The sequence below is a fragment of the Lutra lutra genome, chromosome 4 (assembly GCF_902655055.1).
Source record: "Lutra lutra chromosome 4, mLutLut1.2, whole genome shotgun sequence".
Lineage (NCBI taxonomy): Eukaryota > Metazoa > Chordata > Mammalia > Carnivora > Mustelidae > Lutra > Lutra lutra.
This window is the reverse complement of record NC_062281.1, coordinates 86,604,539-86,632,344: the sequence shown is the minus strand read 5'-3', so window position 1 is coordinate 86,632,344 and position 27,806 is coordinate 86,604,539. Positions and strand designations below refer to the sequence as shown.

At 42.0% G+C, this 27,806-nt stretch overlaps 1 long non-coding RNA gene and 1 other non-coding gene across 2 annotated transcripts; one reads left to right on the top strand and one right to left on the bottom strand.

Moving 5' to 3' along the window:
• Nucleotides 1–25,565, top strand: LOC125096889 (uncharacterized). The gene is made up of 3 exons (XR_007126429.1): nucleotides 1–28; nucleotides 13,250–13,257; nucleotides 25,424–25,565. It is a non-coding gene; the product is annotated as an uncharacterized LOC125096889 (long non-coding RNA).
• On the bottom strand, nucleotides 2,820–2,982 carry LOC125099340 (U1 spliceosomal RNA). The gene has a single exon (XR_007127117.1). It is a non-coding gene; the product is annotated as a U1 spliceosomal RNA (small nuclear RNA).
• Nucleotides 25,566–27,806: the final 2,241 nt, after the last annotated feature.

The following is a 27,806-nucleotide window of genomic DNA, read 5'->3' as shown; positions in this document are numbered from 1 at the left end:
ATCACTGGGGGAAAGAGGAGGTCAGACGGTAGTAAGAGACATGTGTGTGGATTAGGGGACGGCAAAAGGAAATAACTTTATAGGTGGGTTGATTCCAGAGGGACCATGTATGGTTTTTTGTTTGTTTGTTTTGTTTTGTTTTTAATTTTTATTTATTTTTAATTTTCTTTTCAGTGTTCCAGAATCATTGGTTAGGTACCACACCCAGTGCTTCATGCAACGTGGCCCCTCCATAATACCCACAACCAGGCTCACCCAATGTTCTTTAAATTATTTATTTCCTCTTGGAGAGGAGGTGCTTGAGAGAGCAGGGGTGGTTGGGAGGAAGGTGAGTGAAGGGGAGTGACTCACCACCAAGCAGAGAGCTGGACATGGGGCTTATCCCAGGACCCTGGGATCCTGACCTGAGCCAAAGACTGACACTGAAACAAACGAGTCACCCAGGGGTCCCTGAAAATAATTCTTTAAAAATTCCACTACACATAACATACAGCGTTGTATTAGTTTCAGGTAAGATCATAGTGTTTATTTTTTATTTCATATATATATTTATTTATTTGTAGAAGGGGTGATGGGCGGAGGGAGAGGGAATCCCAAGCAGACTCTACACTGAGCATGGAGCCAGAACTGAGGCTAGTTCTCATGCCCCTGAGCTCATCACCTGAGCGGATATCAAGAGTTGGACACTCAACCAACTGAACCACCTGGGTGCCTGTTTGTATTTCTAACAATCATATGTTTAGCATTCTACTGAAACAGGCACTGAGTAATGAGCAATGCTGAGAGAAACCATGGTACCCATAGACACCAAGGTCAGATTGCCCAAAATGACCACTGTAGCCACACTGATTATTTTGAATTGAAACTACCTTGAAAAGCAGCTGTTGCAAGGACGCTCAAATCCTCCTCTGTCATTCTGAGAGCAGGAAACCAACCTCCCATATGTAAAAGGCACTGCCTGTGCTAAGAGTAAAAAGATATCCTTCTCACAAGGGACTTTAAAACAGAGGTTCTAAATTCGCTTAGAACTCCCTCCAAATTAAGCTCCCAAACAGCCCTCAGAGATGTATTGTCTTCTTGTCTAAAATGCATAAAAACTGTTTGCCTTCATCCTTTATATTCTGTAATGGCCCTCGATTTCAATATTGGGTTATTGATGCATATTCAATGTCTCAGGTAAAACTTACTCCTTAGTTTAGTTGGGAGACCTTGAAGGGTAAAGGAGGAACTTCTCCCTTTTTGTGTACCTTTTCCTAAGGAAGTTAAATAGGATTCTTGCTGATTTACAAGGGTGTATCTGATGTGTATAGAACTATATAAGGAACCAAACTTAGAATCTGTGGATTAAATGGCCACGTTCCCTAGGAATGGTCACATGAGGTATGTAAGCATGGCCATAGGACATCACCCCAAACATCTCCACTTTGTGTGCTGAGCTCACACATCACTGAGGGACCATATAGGTTTCGTGTGGGCCAGAGCGAGTCCTCCTGTGGGAAGCAGGTTCTGCAGTTAGTGTTGCTAGGGTCTCAGATGCTTTCCTCGTACCTCAATATTTGACCCTTGAAAATGCAAGTAAAACGTGATACTGTGGACGATTTATGGTTTGGGGGGACTGATTTGGCAATGCAATCCTTTATGTCATCCCCATATTGGTTGGATGCGGTCTTATGCAAGTCTCTGATGTTTCCTGAAATACTAGCAATTGGCCAATGTTAAAGCAGGATACTCTGTGTATAGAGTGACTGGTGGATAATTGGTTTCATGGCTATGATGGCCAAATTTGTTGCTGAAGTATCTTCCAAAATGATGTATCATTCTTTTGCATGTGCCCATTTCCAACTTGAAAAGCCCAAAGTCATATTGCCTTGCTACTTTGCGGTCCTTGTCATCAATTCCCTGGAAGTTCAGGATGATAAGACCTCTCAGTATCTTTTTTCAAGATTTTATTTATTTATTTGAGAGAGACAGAGAAAGAACACAAGGAGGTAGAGCAGCAGAAGGAGAGGGAGAAGCAGGTTCCCCACTGAGCAGTGCTCCCAAAGTGGGGCTCCATCCCAGGACTGAGCTGAGCTGAGGGAAAAGGCTAAACCACTGAGGCCACAGAGGCTCCCCAACGCTCTTATTAAATCCTAACCCCATCTATGAGAACTTAGTTTCTTCTTTTATGCAATTTACCATAGTTAGGAAAAACAGTAGGGAGAAGAACAGAGGAAGTACAGGGAGCCATCTTACCTTGGAAAAGTATGTTCATTTTTGGGAAATGTGCCACACCACACATGTCTGAAAATGGTTCCTGCCACCATGGCAGAGCTAGGCTGATGGCAATTCCCTGAGGCCAAATCATGAGGAACACACCTCCCAGGAAACAAGTTGGGGTTTTTATTCCTTGCAGCCAGAAAGCACACACCCCATGGTCTCAGGAAGAGGGTGTTAGCAAAAACCTATTGTAGTTGGGAAATGCCCTTCACAGCGTCCTTCATGTTACAAGGGCGAGGGAACATCACCTAAAGGTGTGGAACACATTTTTACTGTGGTTCTTGATTTCCTTTTTTTTTTTTAATCAACAGGACCAAATTTTATTTGGAATGAGAATTAAAAGGACATTTGACAGTTGAGGAATGTATATCTATTCTGATCCAGTTGTACAACTAATCTACATCAAATTACCAAGGAAATTTTACATTATTTCATCAAGCAGCAATATAATTAAAAGGGCTAAAAAGCATGCATTCATTAAGTAACTGGGAGGAGCAAAACGCATCTTACCAGAGAAAAAAATGTGGGAATACAAAGAAAAGAGCATTCTGTCATTTACCAGGGAAGGAGCATGAAGGCAGTCCTCCCCATCACAAGTCAGGCAGTTGAGTTTTCCACATTTGGGGAAATCGCAAGAGTCAGCAGGACCGCAGTGCAATGGTCAAGCCTCATCCTGGGAAAAACACTTACTTGATAGTGGCATTTTCCCTGCTAAGTAAATATGATTCCTTCCTCTTCTGCCCCAGTCCAGCCTCACCGGCTGTCCACCCCACATACATGTTCACTCGCCAACCTGACCCCCAAAATCCTTGGCACCCTCTCCTGTCCTGAGCATCCTCGCCTTCCACAGGAGTCTTTCTAATACAATGGAAGCAACAGCACTGCTACACCCTCTGCTCCAGGAATTCTCTGGCCCAAAACCGCCCCGCAAGGGCACCTGTTTGACATCAGACATGTCCCGCCCATGACATCAGGGACAAAACCACACACACTTATGCACGCACACATGCACACAGAACACTCAGCACAGGGAAGGCTGTCCCAGCCTGAGAGGAACATAGGGAGGACTTTCCAGCAGACAGAGAAGCACAGATCTCTCTCTGTCTCCCTCACCCATCTCCTTAGAACCTGTTTTGAGGAGACAGAGTGCATTGGCTGCACTTGTAGAGCTCAGCCTCCTAGACAGTCCCCACGCACCCCCCAGGCCTGGACCAACCCGGTTGAGGGGGCGGGGAACCCAAAGTCAGCAACTTCTGGGCCAGCCCTTGAGCTGACACCTGCCAGCAACATCCCAGGCCCTGAGATCACCACCAGGGCCAGCTTCTTCACCAGGTGGGCTCCTAGGGCAGAGCCGCAGCGCCCTCTGGTGGCCTCCCCAGAAGAGAGCGCCCAGTATCCTGCTGCTGAGGGCAGGGCCAAAGGACACCATCCCTTCTGCTCCCTTAGACTGGGCTCTGAGTTCACAGTAGGGGGTTAGCAGAGTTCCATGGGACCCACTCTGCCACCGACTTCCCTCCCTCCAGCGTTTCCCCTCGGGTGAGATTTCTGCATCAAAGTCCGCAAGTGAACCGAAAAAAGCCAGGTCTGGGAAGCAAAGCAAACAAATACTCCCAAGAGACAAGTACTTGGCAATTCTATAGTCATGGAGGAGCCCAAGGATCCTGATTTGCCATCGTCTTGATTGCGCCTTGAGGGAGTGCTTTTCTTTTATGGGACTGTTGAAATTCGAAAAGAAAGGAGGGTGGAGGGGCGTCCAAATTTAGTTGTCACATGAGTTCATAGTGAGGTGGGGGCAGTAGGGACCCATGCTAATGCCAGGAACCTGTACGCATCTTCTATCTTAAAACTGGAAGAGGCAGAGAAGGAGGTCAGAAGGATGCTGTGTGAGGAGGACTCTCCCTGCTGGGGCTGGGGCTGAGCATAGAGGAGGGACCTCTAAAAGCTGGAACAGGCAGAGACACACTGTCTGCTTCACCTAAAAAAAATAGAAATTGCCAGATATTTTACCAGCAAAAATGAGATTTGTCAGGATAAAAGGGAAAGGTGATCTGGAAAAAATCAGCATTGGCAAATCCATAGGCGAGTCCAGAGAACAAATGGGAGGGACACTTTTCTTTTTAGAGGAAAGAGTTCAGTTGGGAAGATTGTTCTAAAAGTCCATCGGGGTGAACTGTGATTTGGAAGAGCGCTGGTGTTTCCCTGGGAGAACAAAGCTAGTGTTCCTGACTCTGGTCTGGTTGAAGAGGCCTATGCCTGTGCAATGTCAAGTCCCTATAAAGTGAGATCAGTCTGTCCCCTGGGGCTGTGGTGCCCTAGGAGGTAAGGAGGGTGGAGGAGCTCCCTTGCTAAAACCTCCAGACTGCATTTTAGTGCGGTTTCCCTTGACTAATTTCCACCTTCCCCTAGAGCCTTCAGAAGAGAAGTGCCCTGTGGACATCTGGATTTTAGTCCAGTTAGGTCCTTGTTGGGACTTGCACCCTCAGAACTGTAAGGTAAAAATGTGTGTGAGTGGAGCCCTTTCTGAGGTCCCATGGGACAAGCAGGGGAGTGCCTGGATGAGAGTTAAGAATCCCTGCCCCTCCTTTAGCAGCAGCCTTGCAGTCCAGGGTTTTGACATAACTGGTGCCTCTCCCTCTCTCCTTAAGGATCAGAAGTCAGCCCTGGGCTCAGTGATACCCATGAGACACTGTAGAAAGGCTGTGAGAAAGCCCGCACTTCCCATGAGGCCACGTTGTAGTCATGGTCATCCTTCCTGGGGAGGACACTGGAGAGAAGAGAAATGACCAAGGCAGGCTCAAGGGCTTTAAAGAGCCATGCCCACAGGCACAAAAGGGCTCTTACCACAGACCTCAGGGTAGCATCCTCTCAGCCCCCACGCAAGGGGTGGGGGTCTCATGCCCTCTCTCCCAGTGTCAAGGAAAAACTGTCAGAAAAGCTGATGAGATGGCAGCAGTGGAGCAGCAGAAGAAGCTCACCTTCCCCAGGTTCTGCCTCAGCCCCCAGGTGCACCTCAGTAGGCTCTGGAACTGGGCTTCAGAGCCGGGACTTCCACCGCAGAGTGCCCCCAGCAGTGGAGGCTGACCCCACTTAATGGAGGAGGAGGCACTCTGCTGAAGCCCCTGGGCAAGGCCAGTAAGGAGGCTCCCCCATGAACAAGCCCCAGGCGGTTAAGGCGCCCCTGCCGGACCCCATCCTCCCGCCAGAGATGGTGGGCAGCAGGGAGACTTCCCACAATGGCTAGACGTTCAACCAGGTGGAAATCAAGCCACTACCCTGGCAAGGTCTCCATCACCTCCAACCTGGAAAGCAGGGCAGCCCTGCATGGGCATCCTGGGGCCACTCAGTCCTCCTGCTTCATCCTCCTCAAGTAGTCTATTGGGCCCATAAGGGCACAGGCTTCTCTCAAAAAGAAATAAAAAATACACTACAAACTCTGCTCTTTGGTCTGGCTCAGTGCTTTGTAAATACAAACTTATAAGGATTTTCTTACTTCAAGTTTACACCCTGGCTCTGGCTCTGCATTCTGTACAAGTCTGTTTTCAGAATCTAGATGACCTTTCCCAGCTTGATTTTAAAATACCGGAGCCACCACAATAGGGACCCAGGGCAACTGGATTTACTCTCCTACCTGAAACAACAAAAAACTGCAAAGACACACAAGATGCATGAAATGCAGATTTCCAAGTTTCTGGGAATCAGGGAAAGAAGAGAACCTTCCTAGACAGGGAAGCACACAGGTGAGCAGAGCCCTATATCTGCTCCAAGGAACTGGCTGCAGAGAGTTTCCAAGCAAGGCCACGAGGGAGGGGAACCTGAGGAGGAGCCCCATGGACCTCCTGTTGCTGAGGATGCTGAGATGTGAGACCCCAGGACGCTGTCCCTAGGAGAGTGTTGTGGAAAGTCACCTATCCAGAGCTCTGCAGGGGTGACATGCAGTGCGGTCCTACTCAGGGCCTCCATGGACGGCAAGGTCTGCAACTTGGGGGCAATCTTTGAAAGCAGTAGAAGGAACAGGGCCTGGAGCTCTTGCAGGAGAAATGACCCCTAATCAGGAGACAACTCCATCATCTGAACAGAACCCAGAGCTGATGCAGATGGGACAACCACCAGCAAATGACATGAGAACTTTTAGTGTGTTTACAATCAATTGAAAATGCGAAATAAATAAATGAAAAATATAAACAAGACCCCATCTAAGAGACGAAAGTGACGGTGTGTGAAAGGAATGTACTGCAAGAGATTGACAGCAATGAGAAAATGTAGAATAGAAATTCTGATAGAATCATGTTGACTCTGTAGATCTCTTTGAGTAGTATGGCCTTAGGAACTACAGTAAATCGGCCATACATGTGCACAGTTTCTTGCCCATTAGGTCTGTAATCTCCTACAGCAGTGTTTTCTACTATTCAGTGAGCAGGTCTGACTTCTCCTTGAATGAACTGATGCCTACATATTCTACTGTTTTGGGTGGCCCTGTCAATGGAATTGCTTCCTTAATCTCCTTCTCTGATTGATCATTGCTAGTGCATAGAAACACACCTGATTTGTGTATACATGGTCCGCACAACCTTACAGAATGAGTTTATGGACGCTAATATTTTTGTGTGTGGATGACTTGAGATTTTCCTATGTTTAGGAGCATGTCCTCTGTAAATAGAGATGCAGGTTGACCCTTGAAGAATGCAGGGTTAAGTGTGCTGACTCTCAAAGTAAAAAATATGTGTATAACATTTGACTGTGCAAGACTGAACTACTAATAGTAGCTATGGACTGGAAGCCTTAATGAAAACATATTTGTATTCTACACTGTATACATATAATAAAGTAAGCTAGAGAAACAAATGGTATTAGGACAATCCTAAGGAAGAGAACATATAGTTAGAGTAGTATGCTTTGTTTATAAAAAGGGCACCCAGAAGTGTACACGTGCTGTTCCAACCTGTGTTGTACAAGGTCAACTATAGCTTTATTTCTTCCTTCCCACACGCTATTTACACTCTTGAGAGTTGAAAGATATTCTATCCGAGTATAGAATTCTATCCTGCGTGAGGCCACCCCTGGATTTTGCCCTCAGTGAGGAGGAACAACAGATGAGAGTTCACCTCAGCCCCAAAGCCTTGGATCAGCACCCACAGGGATAGTAAGACTACAGGAGTGCTTGCTCTTTGGACACACGCTCCAACTTGAAGGACCACAGTGTCCACGGAGGCCATTGCAAGGAGGGCTCAGGGCTCTGGAGCTGCCCCCAGCAGGAGGCCAGAACACTCTCACCCTCTCACCTTCCCAACTTCCCCTCTCTTTCCCCCTACACTCCATGTTGCCGCCCCCCCGCCCCCACCATCCTCCTGCTCCTTTACAGCATTCCATAGGCACGCCTCTCCCTGCCAACAGCATCCCAGGCTGAGGCCTTGGAGCCCTTCTGGGTGGGGAGCTCAGTGTTGTTCCAAGTGTTGCCCTCTAGATATTTCTCCCACGCTTGCTTAAATTAAGTCAGCTGCATGTCACAGACTTGTAAACGTTTTTGCCAACAAGAAAATAGTGGAGGGTGTGTGTGCGTCTTTGTGTGTGTGTTGCCTGGAAATCGTAAGATGCTGCATCAGGAATCTGGAGTGCCTCCCTCAGGAAAGTATAGAGGAATTATCTTGGTCCTTGCAGGTCAAGAGCCATTCTGAGTCCTGAGAGAATTCTAAATGTTGGCTGACACTTCCCAAGATCAACCCAGAGACCCTATGCTTTTAGTACTTGTTGGGTTTCCCGTGTGTGCTCACAAGTTGGCACACTAAGTAGAGAAGTAGACCAAGGAACAGAATATTCCCTGGATGACCACATTACTCTCTGCCCTCACTGCAGTCTCTCTGAAAATGGGAATGGACAGTCTAAATACCATGCATTCAGTGGAGGATAGGGGGAATAGTAGAGGAACAGTGGGGTAAGAGTTCAAGTTATTATATCCTTAGACTCTATATGAGGGCACGTGGAAACTCTACTGAAAAGTTTTGTGGGCTATGCGGGTGGGTAGGAGGGCTTAATGGAGCCTGCAATTACACAACTCAGTATAATTTAATAATGTAATATCTTCCCACTTCACAGGGACTTTCTATCATTTGTCTGATGCCAGGACTGAATCTAAACATATGTGTACTATCCCATTGTTTGATTTGCAAATGTTGAACCATCCTTGCAACCCAGGAATAAATCATACCCTATCATGGTGGATAATCTTTTTAATGTGCTGTTGGATCCTATTTGCTAGGATCTCGTTGAGAATCTTAGCATCCATATTAATCAGGGATATTGGTCTGAAATTCTCCTTTTTGGTGGGTTCTTTGCCCGGTTTTGAGGATCAGGGTAATCTTTGGCTTCATTAAAAGGGGTCTGGAAGTTTGCCTTCTGCTTCAATTTTTGAAACAGCTTCAGGACAATAGGTATTATCTCTTCTTCAAACGTTTGTTAGAATTTCCCAGGGAATCTTTCAGGTCCTGGGCTCTTGTTTTTTGCGAGGTTTTTGATCACTGCTTCAATCTCATTACTAGATATCAGTCCATTCAGGCTTTCAGTTTCTTCCTGGTTCAATTTGGAAGCTCATGGTTTTCCAGGAATACATCCATTTCATCTAGGTTGCTGAACTTATTGGCATATAAGTGCTGATAATAACTTCTGATGATTGTTTCTATTTCCTTGGTGTCAGTCGTGATCTGTTCCTTTTCATTCATAATTCTATTAATTTGGGCCTTCTCTCTTTTCTTTTGGATTAGTGTGGCCAATGGTTTATTGATCTTATTGATTCTTTCAAAAAACCAGTTTCTAGTTTCACTGATGCATTCTACTGTATCTCTAGTTTCCATCTCATTGATCTCTGCTCTAATCCTGATTATTTCCCTTCTTGTGTCTGGAGTTGGCTTAATTCATTGTTGATTCTCCAGTTCATTAAGGTGTAAAGACTGCTTGTGTTTTCTGGATTTTTCAATTTTTTTGAGGGAGGCTTGGATGGCTATGTATTTCCCCCTTGGGACCACCTTTGCTGTATCCCATAGGTTTTGGACTGAAGTGTCTTCGTTCTCCATGTTTCCATGAATAGCCTAATTCTTCTTTGATTTCCTGGTTGATCCAAGCATTCTTAAGCAAGGTGGTCTTTAGCTTCCAGGTGTGTGAATTCCTTCCAAACTTTTTCTTGTGGTTGAGTTACACTTTCAAAGCATTGTGATCTGAGAATATGCACAGAATAATCATAATCTTTTGGTATCATTTGAGCCCTGATTTGTGACCCAGTACATGGTCTATTCTGGAGAAGTTTCCATGTGCACTCGAGAAGAATGAGTATTCAGTTGTTTTAGGGTGGAAGGTTATGTATGTATCTATGAGGTCCATCTGGTCCAATGTGTTGTTCAATCCTCTTGCTTCTTTATTCATTTTCTGCTTGGATGATCTGTTACTGAGAGAGGCATGTTAAGATCTCCTTCTATTAATGTATTTGTATCAATATGACTCTCTCTCTTGATTAACAGTTTTCTTTCTTTCTTTCTTTCTTTCTTTATTTTTTATATTTATTTGAGATAGAGAGATCACATGTAGGCCGAGAGGTAGGCAGAGAGAAAGGGGAAGCAGACTCCCTGCTGAGTAAAGAACCTGCTGTGGGGCTAAATCCCAGGACCCTGAGATTATGACCTGAGCTGAAGGCAGAGGCTTAACCCACTGAGCCACCCAGCCGCCCCCTCCCCCACTGTTAACAGTTTTCTAATGTAATTGGCTGCTCCCATATTGGAGGCATAAATATTTACAATTGTTAGAACTTCTTAGTGGATAGTCCCTTTAAGAATTATGTAGTGTCCTTCTGTATCTCTGACTACAATCTTTAGTTAAAATCTAATTTATTTGATATGAGAATCAGTGCCCCAGCCTTCTTTTGAGCCCCATTTGCATGAAAAATGTTTCTCCATCCCTTCACTTTCAGTCTGGATGTATCCTTAGGTTCAGAATGTGTCTTTTGTACACAACATATGGAATGGTCCTGTCGTTTTATCCAATCTGCAATCCCTGTGCCATTCTTTGGGCTCATTTAGGCCATTCCCATTGAGAGTGATTATTCAGAGATACGTTTTTATTGACATCGTGTTACCTGTGAAGTCTTTGTTTCTATCAAGAAGAGAGAAGAACCACATGGTCCTCTCAATTGATGCAGAAAAAACATTTGACAAAATCCAGCATCTGGTCCTGATTAAATGCATCAAAGTATAGAGATAGAGGGAACATTGCTCAACTTCATAAAATCTATTTATGAAAAACCCACAGCATCCTCAATGGGAAAAACCTGACTGCCTTCCCATTGAGGTCAGGAACACGACAAGGATGCCCCCTCTCACCACTCTTGTTCAACATCGTATTAGGAGTCCAAACAACAGCAATCAGACAACAAAGAGAAATAAAAGATATCCAAGTTGGCAATGAAGAAGTCAAACTATCTCTCTTCTTTATACTTTATGGATATTTTATATGGAAAAGACAAAAGACTCCATCCCCAAACTACTAGAACTCATAGAGCAATTCAGTAATGTGGCAGGATACAAAGCCAATGTACAGAAATCAGTTGCTTTCTTATATGCTAACAATGAAAATACAGAAAGGGAAATTAGAGAATCGATTCCAACTACTATAGTACCAAGAACGATGAGATACCTGGGAATAAACCTAAGGAAAGGGGTAAAGGATTGGTACTTGAGGAACTACAGAACACTCATGAAAGAAATTGAAGAAGACACAAAAAGATGGAAGACCATTCCATGCTCATGGATCAGAAAAATAAACATTGTAAAAATGTCTATAATGCCTAGAGCAATTTATACTTTCAGTGCCATTCTGATCAAAATACCACTGGCATTTTTCAAAGAGCTGGAGCAAATGATCCTAAAATTTGTATGGAATCAGAAGAGACCCCAAATTGCTAAGGAAATGTTGAAAAAAAAAAAAAACTGGGGGCATCACGTTGCCTGATTTCAAGCTTTATTACAAAGCTGTGATCACCAAGAGAGCGTAACATAACGTGGTCTATGTGTCTGGCATAAAAGCAGACACATAGACCACTGGAACAGAGGAGAGAACCCAGATGTGGACCCTCAACTCTATGGTCAGATAATCTTTGACAAAGCAGGAAAAAATATCCAGTGTGAAAAAAGACAGTCTCTTCACTAAATGGTGCTGGGAAAATTGGACAGCTATATGTAGAAGAATGAAACTCGACCATTCTGTTACACCGTACACAAAGATATACTCGAAATGGATAATAGACATCATCGTGAGGCAGGAATCCATCAGAATCCTAGAGGAGAACATAGGCAGTAACCTCTTCGATATCAGCCACAGCAACATCTTCCAAGATATGTCTCCAAAGGCAAAGGAAACTAAAGCCAAAATAAACTTTTGGGAGTTCATCAAAATCAAAAGCTTCTGCACAGCAAAGGAAACAGTCAAGAAAACAAAGAGGCAACCCACGGAATGGTAGAAGTTATTTGCAAATGACAGTACCGACAAAGGTTGATATCCAGGATCTACAAAGAACACCTCAAACTCAACACACACAAAACAGATAATCATATCAAAAAATGGGCAGAAGATATGAACAGACACTTCTCCAATGAAGACATACAAATGGCTATCAGACACATGAAAAAATGTTCATCATCACTAGCCATCAGGGAGATTCAAATTAAATCACATTGAGATATCACCTTACACCACTTAGAATGGCCAAGATTAGCAAGACAGGAAAAAACATGTGTTGGCGGGGATGTGGAGAAAGGGGAACCCTCTTCCACTGTTGGTGGGAATGCAAGTTGGTGCAGCCTCTTTGGAGAACAGTGTGGAGATTCCTCAAGAAATTAAAAATAGAATTTCCCTATGACCTTGCAATCGCACTACTGGGTATGTACCCAAAAGATACAGATATAGTGAAAAGAAGGGCCATCTGTACCCCAGTGTTTATAGCAGCAATGGCCATGGTTGCCAACCTATGGAAAGAAAAAAGATGCCCTTCAACGGACGAATGGATAAGGAATATGTGGTCCATATACACTATTGAGTATTATGCCTCCATTAGAAAGGATGAATACCCAACTTTTGTAGCAACATGGACTGGACTGGAAGAGATTATGCTGAGTGAAATAAGTCAACCAGAGAGAGTCAATTATCATATGGTTTCACTTATTTGTGAGCATAACAAATAGCATGGAGGACATGGGGTGTTAGGGGAAGGGAGTTGGGGAAATTGGAAGGGGAGGTGAACAATGAGAGACTATGGACTCTGAAAAACAATCTGAAGGGTTTGAAGAGGTGGGGTGGTGGGAGGTTGGGGAACCGGTGTTGGGTATTAGAGAGGGCACGGATTGCATGGAGCACTGGGTGTGATACAAAAACAATGAATACCGTTATGCTGAAAATAAATAAAAAAATGATTAAACAAAACAGACAAAAAACCCCACACAAATATATATATTTAAGAATATATATATGTATATATATTCTTATTATGGTTGTCTAGAATTTTAGTGCAACTGAAAATATGATGTTATTATATAGTAAATATGCACAATTAGTGATAGTTCCTATTTTTTTTCTTTTTATTCTTTTTCTATTTGTAATTTACCACGATCTTTAACAAAATCGACTGTTTTATTTTGAATCTGTTGAATTTCAGTATTCAGTTTTAATAAAACAAATAAAACATCTTGGAAATTAACAAACTGAATAGCTTTCCTTTTCAGTGTGTATGTTGACGACAACTTTTTCATCAAATCTGTGGAAGTTCGAGAATTTAGTAGTAGGCAATCCTGAGCTACACTGATGCTATTGCTACTGATCGCATTGTGTGTGTTTGGAGGTGTCACCCCCCAGGTTTGGAGGCTCCTATTGAGATCTTCTCAAGCACAGAGATTTTTTTCCTCAGCTGTGTCCAGTCTACTAATGAGCCCATCCAAGGTGTTCTTCATTTCTGTCACAGTGTGTTCTGTAACATCTCTTTTGGGTTCTTGGGATTTCCATTTCTCTGCTCACATGGCAGTTTGCTCTGGTTAGTTCTTTTTCTTTTCAAAAAAAAAAAAACCTTTTTTAGCCTTTGATCATTGTTTTTATTACTGTGGAAAATTTCAAACATTCACTAAAGTAGAAGAAATCGTATAATAACTTCCAAAATACCGAGCATTTCATCCTGAATAATTATCTACATTTACCAACTTCACATTTTCCCTGGCCCCTGCCCAAATCTCAAGTGGTGGGGATTTTTTTCCTTTACTTATTGAGGAAACCTGGGCAAGCTCCTCGAGGTGGATCTGGTCAGGGCCATTTTACTTCTCTTCTCCCTGGGAGTTTTTAACTCTCAGAGTTGTGTTGAGCCTGTAGGAACTGAGCGACTACAATTCGGGGTTTCCTACCCTAGTTCTCCTTCAGTGGTGATTTCTGCCAGAGTCTCTACTGCAGTAAGTCATAACTCCCGTGTCTTCCTGTGTTTGTATCTCCAGTGTTGGGGGCAGTTTATTTTTTGCCCTGTGTCCTGTTTTCTGTTAGTCATGAAGAGTTACTGATTTTTCAGTCTTTTTAATGTTTTCATTTGTTATAACTTAGCAAGAAATGCCATGTGGAACTGGACTGACATTAGGGTTTTTTTTTTAATTAATAGATTATATTTTGGACTAGTTTTGGGTTATAGAAAAATGAAGCAGAAACTGCAAATTTGGTATATATCCTTTTCCTCCACATATAGTTTCCTTTATTTTCCCATGTTAGTAATTTGCTACACCTTTGTTAAAATTGAATCATTACTTATTTGTGGAACATAACAAATAGCATGGAGGACATGGGGAGTTAGGAGAAGGCAGTTGGGGGAAATGGGAAGGGGAGGTGAACAATGAGAGACTATTGGACCTCTAAAAAAACAATCAGAAGGGTTTGAAGAGGTGGGGGTGGTGGGAGGTTGGGGGAACCAGGTTTTGGGTATTAGTGCACGGACTGCATGGAGCACTGGGTGTGGTACAAAACAATGAATACTGTTATTCTGAAAATAAATTAAAAAATGATTAAATAAAACAATTGAATCATTACTGACTGATATGCTATCATTTCCCGAGGTATATAGTTTATGTTAGACTTTACTCTTTGTGTTGTATAGTTCTGGAAGTTTTGATATATGCATAGTATCATGTATATAGTTCATTACAATGTGCTGCAGAATATTTCACTGCCCTGTACTTTCCTGTACTCTTTCTACTTATCTTTCACTCTTACCCCTAATACCCAGCAACCCCTTATCTTTTACTATCTCCATAGGTTTGTCCTTTCAGAATGTCATTTCGTTGGAAGGCCACTGTATGTATTCTTTGTGGACAGGCTTCTCCATAGTAAATATTGAGGGTTTCTCCCTGTTTTTTTTTTTCCTCAAAACATGATAGTTTCCTTTTATTGCTGAACAATGTTCTGTTATTAGGATGTAACAATTTATCTGTTCACCTATTGTGTGACATTTTGGTTGCTTCTCATATTTTACAATAATGAAGGAAGTGATAGAAACTCTATGTGCAGTTTTTTTTTGTGCAAACTTATGTTCTCTACTCATGTGAGTAAATATTTAGTAGAGTAACTGATGGATCATGTGATAAGACTGTGAGAACGTCGTGAAACAACTTCCGAACTGTATTCTACATGTAAGCAGTCAGGCCATTCTCTTTCATGCAAGCAGTGGATGAGAGTTTCTATTGCTCCACATTCTCAAGAGTGTTTCAGTGTTGTCAGTGTTCTGGGTTTTAATCATTCTGGATGTGCAGTGCTATCTTGTTTTAATTTGCAATTCCCTAATGTCTAAGACACTGAGCAACTTCTTCTGTGCTTGCATTTTCCCTTTATTTTTTCTTCTCACTTGCGTACCTTTTATGTTCTTTTTTATTTCTTACTATGTTAGCAAGGACTTCCAATACCGTGCTTAAAGTGTAGTGAAAGGAGATCGCCTTGCCTTGTTGATGATCTTAGGGGGAAAGTATCTGGTTTCTCACCACTAAATGGGACATTAGTTTTAACTTAAATCTACTTGGTTACTCTCCCATCTATGTCTAGTTGGTAGTTATTTGTTTTTTTAATAATTAATGGTATTGCATTTTTCAAGTAATTCTTCTGTATCAATACAATTTTTCATGTCTAACATGCTGTGATGGATTATAATAATTTTAAAATGTTGATACAGCCTTATATACCTGGAATCCATTCCACTTGTTCATGGTGTATAGTTTCCATACAGGGTTTAATTTTATTTACAATTGGCTTGTAGGTTTTATATCTGTTTTCATGAAACATATTGGTTTGTAGTTTTTCTTTCTTTTTTTTTTCTTGTTGCCATCCAGTTTTGTTACTGGAGTAATACCTCACAGAATGACTTAGGAAGGGTTTGCTTGCTATTTTGGGGATAGGTTGTAGAGAACTGGTATCATTATTGAAAGATTTCTGTCAGAATTCACTAGTGAAACCACCTGCAACAGGTAATTTCATTTAGGAAGGTTGTCAATCACTGAAGTGGTGGTTTTAATAGAGATCTATTCAGATTATACATCTTCTTGTGGAAGATTCTTTAGATGATGATTTTGAGGGAATGTTCTATTTCAACATGTTATCAAATCTGTGGGCATAGAGTTGTTAATAATATTCATTTACTAATGTTGCAATGTTCATGGGATCAGTAGTGATGGGCACTTTCCAACTTCTGATATTTGTAATTTGTGTCTTCTCTTGTAATTTTTTTTCCCTTTGGTAACCTGACTAGGGGCTTATTAATTTTACTGTTAAGAAAAACGGGAAAAGTATTGGTCCATCATTTGTTTTGGCAAAGTTAAAAGTGTCAGCCTGGCTAAAGCAGGAGGTAGAAAATACAGCTAGTGAAGTTGCTTTGGGAGAACAAGTTTGAGACAGAATGTTAATATGGCAAGTGAGATGTTACAAATTTCATGTTATTAATGACTATAAGAAGTTGAATTCAAAAAGGAGTCTAACTGTTGGTGATCAGGGACTCACTGCAAGAAATGAAACAGATTTTTCTAGAACAATCAGCATGGGAATTTGGGGTTGACTTTATAAAATTATAACAGATTATTTTGAGAAGGACAATGAATAACATTTTGCTACTTACAGTGCTGTCGTGGGCAAAGAGAACATAAAAGGAAACATTTATAATATTCATTCCTAGTATATGTACACTAATTTAGTTCCTAGGGAATATTTTCATGTGGATATCCCATTTTGTATTTCCTATAAACTGGTCAAATTAACGGAACTTAGAAAAAATTGAACGAACTATCTGAGCTACAACCATTCAGCTGACTTCACATAACATGAGTTAAAAATAAATGTTATATTTGTAATTCGTGGAGAATTGGGTTGATTTCTATGGCAGAAAAAAAGTTGTGTAGTATAGGATGAAGGACAAAGAACCATTAAAACCATTATTTATCTATAGAAATTCTAACATTCCCAATATTTTATGTATGGTGTGCATTTCTTTTTGTCATTAAAAAATGCTATCACACTGGGCACAGCTGATCTTCATAATGTTGTGAGTTAGACCAAATCAAATTTCTAGACTCAAAGTTTTAGAGTCTAGAAAACATAGAGGTAATTTTCTAGCTCCTAGGAAAGTTGAGGAAAGACCTAGGTCTTTTGATAATACAGCTAGTATTTTCAATTACACCAACTTTTTTTGGAAATGTGTTATGCATTAACTATATAATTTTACCTGTTTATACATATACTAGTCACTTAAATCGCAATAAAGGAAATGAAAGCATTCTTCAAAGAAATACTGTTATTATTAACTTCTTCATTGGCTTGAGAAGACCATAAATCATTCAGAAATCAGACTATGGTCATAAAAAGCACATAGATCACCATGATTATTAGAAAATATCACTGCAACTGGCTTCCTGATCTGTGTCATAAATGACATTTCTATGCACACACACACACACACACACACACACACACACACATTTATATCCAATGTCACATACGTGATGTCTATTTGGTGTGTATATTATATGTACTGCACATGTATGAAATGTACAGCATGTTGAGGTGTGTTGTGCAAATTCCCCAGCTTTCTCTTCCCCTGTTGCTCCCTAAAGTCTTCCCTTCAACCTTGACTTTGGCTGAGCTCTGCAGTCTCTTCCCTCTACAAGTACAGCCTCTTTCCAGCATGATTTCCTTGCCTTTGTCTTCCCTTCCCCAGAACTCTTTCTTTTTACCATTTCTGTTTCTCTTGATTTCACATTTGTCCATTGTGAACATGTCGGCCTCCTGGCACCATTATCCTTACAGGAGTGTGAGAGAGATGAACACAAAAGGGAAAAATCGAAGTGTGTCCTTTGGCATCCCCTCACCTGTGAACTGTCGGATGGCCTTTCTCATTCTGTCCCACTGTCCTTCTTTGACATCAATGTAGGTGGAGACTCAGAAAGATTGTGAATAACAGCACATGCTGTTGATATGCTTTTCTTTTCAGAGCTGGCTTTGGATGATTCCATCTGCATGAAGAACCCTCCCAAGCCAGAGCGTGATGCTGGTGAGGGCTCGAGGACAGCCAGGATGAGTGTCAAGTCCTTGGCCACATGAAAGCCCTCAGTGTCATGAAACAGGAGGTTCCCAAGAGAAAACTGCAGTTTGGCAAATGGAGACTGGCATGCAGATTCCGAGCCTTCAAGCTAAGGGCACAGAGGTAATCACGTCTTTGGCTCTTGGGGCACAGGTTCCTATTGCCCTCCTTCTGATTATAGCTCCACCCTCCACCCTCCATCCTGCACCCCCTTGACAAACACACACACTGTCTGTTCTCTTCCTCCTTTGGTCATTCCCACAGCTTGTGCCACCTCTGTTTTGCATGGAAGCTGCCACCCTGTCGGACCTTCCATTTCCATCACCTGGTTGCATCTGAACTCTGCTATGTTTCTGCTGTGGCTGTCCTGAGATTCCCTCGCCCCTCTCCTTGAGGCCATGGGGAAGCAGGCCCTATGGACTTCCTCAGCAGAGCAACATTATTTACACCCTTCAAACACTTAGAACTTGGCCAGAAATCACACTCTTTCTTGGTTTCCTTGCCTTCCTTCCCTTCTTCTCAATTCCAAAGCCTCATTCTCACAGGGCCATTGTCTTAATGAGTCACTTAGCACAAGCATTCTCCTCCTGGGATGTTTAGAGAATCTGAGCTAGGAAGACACAGAACCCTCAACTTCTCCATGTGAATAAGATGTGTTAAAACTGACAAGAAAGATTATTTGCTCCAGCTCTTTGAAGAATACCAGTGGAATTTTGATTGGAATGGTATTAAAAGTATAGACTGCTCTAGGCACTATAGACATTTTAACAATGTTTATTCTTCCGATCCAAGAGCATAGAATGGTCTTCCATCTTTTTGTGTCTTCTTCAATTTCTTTCATGAGTGTTCTGTAGTACCTTGAGTACAGATCCTTTACCTCTTTGACTAGGTTTATTCCCAGGTATCTTATGGTTCTTGGTACTATAGTAAATGGAATCGATTCTCTAATTTCCCTTTCTGTATTTTCATTGTTAGTGTATAAGAAAGCCACTGATTTATGTACATTGACTTTGTATCCTGCCACGTTACTGAATTGCTGTATGAGTTCTAGTAGTTTGTGGGTGGAATCTTTTGGGTTTTCCATGTAAAGAATCATTTCATCTGTGAAGAGAGGGAGTTTGACTTCTTCGTTGCCAATTTGGATACCTTTTATTTGTCTTTGTTGTCTGATTGCTGTTGCTAGGACTTCTAATACTATGTTGAACAAGAGTGGTGAGAGTGGGCATCCTTGTCATGTTCCTGATCTCAGCGGGAAGGCTGCAAGCTTTTTCCCATTGAGGATGATATTTGCTGTGGGTTTTTCATAGATAGATTTGATGAAGTTCAGGAATGTTCCCTCTATCCCTGTACTGTGAAGCATTTTAATCAGGAACGGACAGATGCTGGATTTTGTCAAAAGCTTTTTCTGCATCAATTGAGAGGACCATGTGGTTCTTCTGTCTTTCTTATTAATTTGTTCTATCACATTGGTTGATTTGCGAATGTTGAACCATCCTTGTAGCCCAGGAATGATTCCCACCTGCTCATGGTGGATAATCTTTTTAATGTGCTGTTGGATCCTGTTTGCTAGGACCTTGTTGAGAATCTTAGCATCCATATTCATCAGTGATATTGGTCTGAAATTCTCCTTTTTGGTAGGGTCTTTGCCTGGTTTGGGGATCAGGGTAATGCTGGCTTCATAAAAAGAGTCTGGAAGTTTTCCTTCTGCTTCAATTTTTTGAAACAGCTTCAGGAGAATAGGTGTTATTTCTTCTTTGAAAGTTTGGTAGAATTCCCCAGGGAATCCGCCAGGTCCTGGGCTCTTGTTTTTGGGAGGTTTTTGATCACTGCTTCAATCTCATTACTATTTAGGTTGTCGATTTCTTCCTGGTTCAATTTGGGGGTTTACAGTTTTCCAGGAATGCATCCATTTCATCTAGGTTCAGAAAGGATGAATACCCAACTTTTGTAGCAACATGCACGGGACTGGAAGATATTATGCTGAACGAAATAAGTCAAGCAGAGAGAGTCAATTATCATATGGTTTCACTTATTTGTGGAACATAACAAATAGCATGGAGGACATGGGGAGTTAGGAGAAGGGAGTTGGGGGAAATTGGAAGGGGAGCTGAACAATGAGAGACTATGGACTCTGAAAAACAATCTGAAGGGTTTGAAGAGGTGGGGGGGTGGGAAGTTGGGGGAACCAGGTGGTGGGTATTAGAGAGGGCACGGACTGCATGGAGCACTGGGTGTGGTACACAAACAATGAATACTGTTATGCTGAAAAAAAAAAAAACTGACAAGAAAGAGCCCCCAAAGCATAATCTAATGAGAATCCGAGTCTCAGCTAGGAGAGCCACATGGGACCAGCTGGAGTCAGGCTTCCCCTCAGCCCCTATACTACACAATACATTGAGAAAGGAATATTGCATAGAAACCCAATGTCCAGAACATCATCCCTTCCCTGGTCAAGATCAACGGATTTCATGTTTCCTTTTTCCTATGACAATAAAAACCACAGTTCACTAGTCACTACAAGGATTTCCGAGCCCCCTGATATGTTCACTGCAGACTGAAAGAAAATAATCATGTGGTGTCATTATACAGTATCTCAGTAAAAAATCTCAGGTCTCATTCTCCTATGTTAATCCATTTGCAGGCCCTTCAGAACACCACTGTAATCACTGCAAGGCTCTATTCTTTATGGAAAGTTGGGAAAAGAAGGGATGAGTATCTAGAAAGCAAAAATGAAAGCTTTTTCATTTTGCTTCAGAGTTTGGTGAAGCTTATATTTGATGAGAATATTCCTAGAAATGCCCTAAGATCTATCCTGTGTGAGATAACATTCAGAGAATGTTGTTGTCCCTAAGGGAAAATGATTTGTCCCTGATAACACCCAGGCTGTCTTTTTGTGAATTGCCCTTTGGGTTTCTCCTTCATGGGGTCTTCCCTCAGCACTTTTAGGCTTGTTCCTGTCAGGCCAAGTGACCAACAGTATCTACTGCTTGCCCACACCTACAGATCAGAGGCTGAATTCTCTCTTCCACCAAATATTTGCACAGGGCCCAAGTCTGGCTTTCAGCCCAGGGTTTTCATTCACACGTCACATGGCTTTCAGGGGTCGTTAGCCCCTAGGGCCACAGCTCCTCATGTGCACATGGTAGTAAGGAGCTTGGAGAAGTTCAGAGGCCCCTGTTGGCTTTCACAGCCTAGGACTCATTCCATAGCCTGGCCTCCTTTTCAGAAGACTGGAACAAGGGTGAAAAGGGGGTGTGCTTGTCTGCCATGGGTCCCCTCCTTCCTGTAGCAGTCTGTTTCTGAAAGTGCATGTTGGGTGCTAGGTGCATCCCTCCCCGTGAGGCGTGAGAAAGCCATCACTTGGCTTCTGATGGAGGGGGCTCATTGGTTAAGTGGCTGCAGAGGAGGAGGTAGTTGGGATCTGGCAAAAGCTTACAGCAGCCTTGAGCTGGGATATCACTAGCCTCCTGCTTTGGGAGCCCAGGGGCCCCTGGATCCTCCATCACAGGCTGCCTATCAGTTTAGTGAGGTATTACATCTGACTTGGGGCTCTCATCTGCCCCCCTGCCTGGGTGTGGCTCCCCCTGCAACTGTTCCTCTGGACAGGGCTTCAGTGTGCTCCTGGCCTCTGTTACCAGGCAGCTGGCCCTCCAGGCTCAGCCATCAGCAGGATCTGACCAAGACTCACATTTGATTTCTCTCTGTCTTCCTCTCTCAGATACCAAATACTTCAGAAACTAAGAAAAGAGGTGCCTCATGTGAACAAAACCCCATCCTAAAACCTCACCCTAAAACCCCATCATTTTCCACTTGATGGAAGGGAATCTAAAGCAGCACACCAAGTTAAAGCCTAAACAGAGCACAGGAGGGATCCTTTGCTGAGAATCCACATCATAATCCCAGGCCATTGTCTATGATTTTTACTAGAAAAGACCCATTTGAGGAGAGAAATTCTAGCCCTTCAGCTCCAGTTGTGATAAATCCCTCAGGGGACCAGTGCCTGCCTAGATCACACCCAGTTTCCAGAGGCATTCAGTCTTGCTGCTCTCAATTCCATCCTACAGAGAACTGGAATCCGGAGCACCGTGGAAAAACACCACATGTCTTAATGGACATTCTGGGCCACCAACTGGCTGTGTGAGAAGCAGACAGCATTAACTATGCAATATTCTTGCTGGAGAGGTTTAGTCTGAATTTGAGCACTAGGGAGTCATCAGACACTTTCAGGATGCAGACCATTGAACCAGATGACAGGTCTGTCATTCTTCAAAAATCAGTGTCACCACAAATAAGAGACAACAAAATGGAGAAGAGATATGATGGGTTCCAAAGGACTAAAAGAATGTGTTGCTGTACTTTTATATTCCTTTGGAGCCCAGAATACCTCCTCACCTTTAGGTGGCTGTCTCCGGTGGTGGTGATATTTCCTTGTTAGTAGGGGACAGGTCAGATATCTAGCTTAATGGCATACCTCCTGAAGTTGTCTGATCAGTCCCTTCTGATTAAATCCAGCCTATGCCTTTGGCCAGGACACTCCATAGTTAATGTTGTGTGTGTCCAGCTCAGCCTCCCTGGAGACCAAGAGTGTCCAGTTTGCCCTTCACTGTTCTTGGGAGAGCAGCTTTGGTTTCTTTGCTATGGAGGGCCTATAAGATCTGTTCACAGCAAGACAAGTAATTTTCTTTCTAAAAATTAGGAATTTAGTAAGTGGTGTACTCTGTGGATGTATGAAGAGCCTCTTCTCTAAAGTCTTTCTCTAAAATATTGTCATCTGTTAATGATTCCAGTGGTACCTCATAACCCTATCTGTGTTTGTACATTGGAAGTATTCTAACTTTTTGATATCTATACAATGTGTATTTGTTGGCATTGTGCCATGGAAAGGAACATTCTGTCCCGCTTCTATATCATTAAAGTTTTTTTGTTAGGACAATCACTGTGAACTTATGAATTGCTGACATTCGATGCTCTAGTCTGTTCCTATCATGGTGATTTGGTGGATCTGGATATATGGTAATGGACATATTCTTGGTTCTCATCGTCAAATGTATACTGAGTCTCCATCACTTTTAGGCTCTACTTCCCCTATGGGGAGGAAATGTTTCTGTGTTTGTCTCTCTGTGGTATTTTTTTTTTCTTTTCTGCATGTGCACCTGTGTAGCTATATCTGAGTCTGCTGTTCAGGAAGGGCATATATGTAGGGCTGAGCATTGCACTGAAAGTTTTTGGACATGTTTGGTTCCGTATTAGCTTGTCAAACTTTTCCCATTCAGTTTCTGAGTTTTAAGGGATTTATCAACCTCAAACTTTTGACATTATTGTATTTTCTCTTTCCTTCTGTCTTAAGCTGACACTTCATATTCTACTTTTTCCACCCAGTGAAACAGATGTTGTTGACGTCCTATTTTTCCCACCTACTCCACTCCCAGAGTTTTGTTTTACAGGTACAATTAAGTCCATTCAACAGTGACCAGCTGTTTGAAAGTCAAAGTTTCCCCTGTCATCTCTTATTGGGGGAAGTTCACCCTCAAAGGAGGCCTGGTGATGGAATCAGGACTCCCTGAGAGTTCCATATTGAATACTCTTTTTCTACTGCCTGCATATATGGGCATTCTAGCTGAATAGAAAGTACTTGCACAGTGAGTTTTACTGAGTCTTAAAAATAGAGTGCCCCAGCAGGGAAATACAAATCAAAACCACAGTGAGATACCACCTCACATCAGTCAGAATGCCTACAATTAACAATTCAGGAAACAATAGATGTTGGCAATAATACAGAGAGATGGGAACACTCTGACACTCTCAGTGGAAATGCAAACTGGTGCAGCCACTCCGGAAAACAATATGGAGGTTCCTCAAGAACTTAACATCCCTAAATCCTAGATGAATCCTCTGTGTGCGAGTTGCTTTCCTTGCTGTTTTGATTATGTCATAAGGACCACATTTCACTGGGATCGAGTCCCCCATCAGACTCCCTGCTCAGTGGGGAGCTTGCTTTTCCTTCTCTGACTCCTCCCCACTTATGTTCTCTGTCTCAAATAAGTAGGTAAAAAGTTAAAAAAAAAAAATAAGGACCACTGAAATATCAACTCACACCTGTCAGAATGGCTAAAATAAAAAATATAGGAAAAACAAGTGTGGGCAAGGCTGTGGAGGAAACTGAACCCTCTTCCCATATTGGTGGGAACATAAACTGGTGTAGCTATTGTGGAAAACGGTATGGAGGTTCCTCAAAAAGGTAAAAACAGAACTACCCTACCATCCAATAATCCTACTACTGGATATTGACTCCCAGAAATACATAAACATTAATTAGCAGGAATACATGCATAACAAAATTATGGAAAGAGCCCGGATGTCCATCCACAGATGATTGGTAAAGACAATGTGATATACTTCTACCATGGAATATTATTCAGCCATAGAAAAGAATAACATCTTGCCATTTGAAATGAGACAGATGGATCTAGACTATATTATACTAAGTGAATTAAGTCAGTCAGAGATAGATAAATACCATATGATTTCACTCGTATGTGGAACCTAAGAAACAAAATATATAAGCAAAGCAAAAGAAAAGGGAGAGAGACAAATGTAGGCAGCTGCGGACTGGGCTAGAGTCAAGAGACCAAACCAGGCCCCGACTTGTGCCTCCTGGAAGCCCAAGGGTTAATAACCCCGTGAGTGAAAAATTGAGCAGCACTTAAGAAAGGGCCTGAGCTATGGATCCTAAGACTCACGGACATGGTTGCCTGCATGTGCTTATCTGGAATGGGCAAAACAGGCCTGCTCATTGAATCATTGTGGGATTGTGCTGTCCTTGCACGGGCTATAAACTACACCATTGTAAGATTGTGCTGTGCTTACATAAACTATGTCTTGAGTAGCCTTGAAGTTAGTACATCTGGCGCCAGAAGGTCTGCTATTGGTGCTTGGGAAATAGATAATGGGAAAGCTTGAAGGGTTTTCTGTGCATGTTGCAAACTCTTTCATAATCAGTTAAAAATAGATACTTTTTTGTAGTTGTTTCTGTTATATAATGCCTTGCTGCCTTGAATAAAATTGGCACTGCTTGGACATCATCCACTGTGTCCCTCCTGTCCCCATCTCTTTACGTCTTGTCTTTGTCTCATCATCCTCTTAACTTCTCGACCCTGGTTGTGTTGTCGCGCTGGCCGCGACAAGTGGCGCCCGAACAGGGACTTGAGCACCTTAAGGAGGAGCGCGCATATAGGCAAGTTGTTACCAGAATTCAGGTAAGAGGAGCCCTGATTGTTCATGGCCACAACAGGAGTAAAATAATATGGGGCAGTTGCAGTCTGTGGAACAGGTCTTCTTTATGACCGCTTTGCAGGCCCTTATGAAGCAAAAAGGGTCCAAGGTCTCTAAAAGGGCCTTGCAGATAATTACATAAATAAGACTTCTTCTAGTATACCCAGGTTGCTGGGCCATCCCTAGCAAAGGGGACTCTGACTTTATCTCTCTCTGTTCTTCCTAATAGACATGGGGCTTCTCCCTTGCTCATTTCCTGTGTTAATAGCTATAACGAAGCCAAATGGGGTTAGTCTAACTCGAGACAGAGACTGTAAGGAATACTCCCAAGCAGCTGCCCAAACTCTCTTTGTTTCGGGGAAGTTTCCCTGTCTTCTCTGGCCCGACTTGGACTGCTTAACCCCTCCCCCCTTGCTGGCGGGAAAGCATAACATCTGCTTCTCTCTTGGAGCTGATGGAGCTCTAAAATGGGGAATCCTTTCTCTATCTCCTGGCAGCACTTTGTTTCTTCTGTTTCCCCCTTCTCATGTTTCTGCACCAACGTGCATGCGGCCTGCATGACTAACCTCCAGATCATGCACCATGGCTCCTTCTCTCTTCACTGTCAAGTAGCAAGAAGAGCGCCCCCTGGACCTAACACCCCCCACTCCAGATCTCCCCACTCGTGTCTCAGGTAAACATTCAAATTGGAGTGGGCCCAGGTGAAACGTAAATCAGTATTGGAACTAAGTTAAGTTTGTTGGTTTAATTAAGATAGACATGTCTTTGAAGTTACAGCAGTAAATGTGAAACTTTTATTCTATCAAAGTTTACTGAAGGTCAAATAAGCTCGTGTTATTGGTTAAAATCTGTTAGCAAGGAAATGACTAAACTGATGGTTAATTGTCTCAAGGTTTTAATGGGTAATTAACGAAGTAGCTTTCAAAGTCTTTAGTAACCTAAAAGTTTAAAGTTTTGGTTGAATAACAGATGGAATTAAATTATGGACATCTAGGTCTTAACCAAACAGGATAAAATGCTAAGTCATTAATTACTAAACATAGGCTTGTACTTTTGACTTTTTACAGCAAAGAAAATAAGAACATTTAAATCTGTTGGTAAACATGTTTTGCACTTAACTGATTCATAAATTTGCCATCTGAAGAATTCTGTTGTAACAGTTCACAATTGGTTAATACTTAGTCTTCACTAGAGATTAAGGTGTTTCTAAGAGTACAAAATTCTGCTAAGTGTAACTAAGACTGATGAAAATTTAAAAAGCAACTCTATGGAAAACTAGATGATATGTAAGAAATATTTAAGAAATGGAAATGCATTTTATTAAAGATAAAGGGTAATTTTGTCCTAAATAAGATGTTTGTTTAAAAGAAAATGGCTTGGGACAAAATCTGAATGCAAAAGAAAGTTGTAGAAGGTTTATAAAGGAAGACCTTCAGAAAAGGAGGAAAAGACCAGATGCCTGATCCTGTTTAAATAAAAGAACAAAGAAAAACAGCCCCCAAGGAGATTTAACACTCTCCTAACATACCTCCACATAGATTATACTTCCAAGTGAAAGGACCATTTGGCCTTGAGAGATTAGAAAAGCAGCCTGAATTTGAGGGACTGTGAAAACACCCCATTACCATCCCCCATTGCCTGTAACCATAGAAACTCACTCTTTTTCATAAAGAATGAAAGGGGAGACTGATCACCTCCCATTAGCCAGGGATACCCAGAGTGGTGGTGTCCAACCTGTCTGAATCTGAAGAGTGCCTGACTGTGTAAATCTGTCTGTATAGCTACACTACCTCGACTACGGAGTCTGAGTGGGCTGCACCCTGAGTCTCAAATAAGAGCGTCATATGACATAACGGTCATCTACTCCACGGAGAAGCCTGGTCCGGGGTTTATACGGACAGACCTTAGCTAAGACCCTCCTAAATTCCCACGAGGGACGGTGCAGGACAGCATCTAAAAGATCCCCCTCCCTTTGTCTGCGACATCATTCACAATGGGAGGGAAACCCAGTAAACCCGCTATCTTAAGACTGCATGCTTAATAATAATAAAAAAGAAAAGACACTGTTATAGAAAAGCTGGTTTTCTCTCTACTTAAAGGGGCAAAGTTTTCTTAGGTTAATTGATCTGTTAAGGTTTTCTCTTTGCCTGCCCAGAAAACCCAGTTTCTATGTTTTGTTTTATCAGGTGTTTAACATCCTTAATTATATTTAGGCATATGTTTTAAAACTTTCTAAGGTTTAAGCAATTGTCGACAAGATTTAAATTATAAATGAGATCTCTTTGACTCATAAGGCTTTTCCTTGGTATACTCAATTACTCAGTAAGTACTGCTAAACCAATAATAAACCTTGGGTTGCATTTGGGTAATTACTGTAACTATTCTAAGAGTTCTATACATTTCCTAAAGTTTTAATGTTTTCATAAGGTCATCACCTGGCAATTTAACCATATCTATTCTGAGTTTTTGTCATTTGTAATTGTTTTAATTCTCTTATAAGATAAATTCTGTCTTAGAGGAAATTCATATGGGAGATTTTCAGGACAAATACAGATATTTGATATACTTGAAAATCCTAAAACTGAAATGGGTAAGAATTTCCAAAACTAACTAAAACTGCATTCACCAGATTTAGTAATATGGAACTAAATGAACTAAAAGA